Below are 1,822 nucleotides of genomic sequence, written 5' to 3'. Positions count from 1 at the left end.
AGCCGCTCTGACAGGGCTCCGACATTTCACTGCGCAAGGTGTCTGTAGTGAATCACCCCAAACCTCCGATATAGGCTTGGATATGGTTTATCACGAATAGTTACACGTAAGCTGTATTTTCTTTCGTTTCTCGTGTATCGCACCCATGGAAGCTAACGACATGCAATCCAAAATGGCAGAGAAAAGTTTCTCGGTATGTCTAATCCTTACTAAACATCGAAACGCGCACCTTTGCATGACCACGAGAGATTGCGACCTGGCACGCTGTTCTAATACCGGCTGGCGCTGCAGCCATGAGCGTCCCAAACTCGCTTGTTTCGCAAAATAAAACATTCAACAAACGCTAAACACTCATTTTTTTTTATTCAACTGTGTTCTCAAATGCGCAGCTTTGCCTCAGATAAGCACAAGTTATTGTCCGCGACCCAGCTTGTTTGGTTTATGGGGGCTTAACGTCCCAAATCGACTCAGGCTATGAGGGACGGCCTAGTGAAGGGCTCCCGAAATTTCGACCACCTGGGGTTCTTTAACATGCACTGACATCGCACAGTACTCGGGGCTCTAGAATTTCGCCTCCATCAAAATTCAGTCGCCGTGGCCGGGGTCGAACCCGCTTCCTGTCGTGTCAGCAGCCGAGCTCCATAACCACCGCTTAGCTTGTATCGCATTATCCCCTCACGGTCCTTACGCAGCTAACTGTGTCAACCCCCGTGGAGAAAAATCAGTTATGGCTGTGTGATTTCACAGTCATAATACTTCAGTCTTAAAAAACTATTTCCGATCACGACTTGGTGACATGAATTGTGCTGAGCACAACAAATTTTAAAAGCAACTGAACTTCCAGTGTATGGTGCCCCATTTTGTGAATACCGTGGTTTAGCGGTCACGTTGAGCGATACCACACACTACGTCTCAAAACGCCACGTGCACGCGTGAGTAGGATTGAGAGACGCTATGTAGATATCATGGCTAACATGCGCGGAAAATGTAGAATGAAAGATTCATGTGCCCTAACAATGACAGTGCAAAACAAAGGCTCTAATACCGGATGTTTCAGCGAAACATACTCCTGAAAAACTTGGAGCATTGTGGTATTCGTGGACTGGCTCAAATGATCCTGAAATCATATCTTTCGCATAGAAAACAGGCTGTAAGCATAGACAATGTGACATCTGAACTAAAACTTGTTACTTCTGGCGTTCCCCAGGGTAGTATATTGGGACCATTACTTTTTAATATGTACCTGAATGATATCTCCAATATTAACTCCGCCGCTAAATTTATTATCTACGCTGACGACACTAGCATCTTTTTTACTGGAAATGATCTTGATCTCCTTGTTCGGGAATGCAATGACACCTTGAGTGAATTACAAAAGTGGTCCGAATCCAGATACAAGCGTATAAATGAGAAGAAAACAAAAGCTGTCATATTTCGTCCTAAAAACAAAGTACTTCCTTCCCCCATCGAGATTAAACTAAACTCACGACGTATAGACATAGTTGAACAATTTAAATGCCTTGGAGTAGTTTTTTCTTCCAGCATGTCTTGGGAACACCACACGGACCATATTGTCACGAAACTGGCTCAAATAACCGGAGTCATAAGTCGGCTCAGATACGTCATTCCAAGAAAAGTAAAGTTACTCCTCTATAATTCACTTTTCTACTCCTATTTAAACTACTACCATATAGTGTGGGGCACAGCTACGGTTAGCTGTCTTCAGCGTACCTACATTTTTCAGAAAAAGTTTCTTCGTCATGTTTACAATGTCCCCTGGGACTCGCCAAGCAAAGATCTCTTTCTACAAAGTGGTGTGCTA

The sequence above is a fragment of the Amblyomma mixtum genome, chromosome 3 (assembly GCF_055824585.1).
Source record: "Amblyomma mixtum isolate Tamu chromosome 3, ASM5582458v1, whole genome shotgun sequence".
Classification (NCBI taxonomy): domain Eukaryota; kingdom Metazoa; phylum Arthropoda; class Arachnida; order Ixodida; family Ixodidae; genus Amblyomma; species Amblyomma mixtum.
This window is presented reverse-complemented; position numbering follows the sequence as displayed.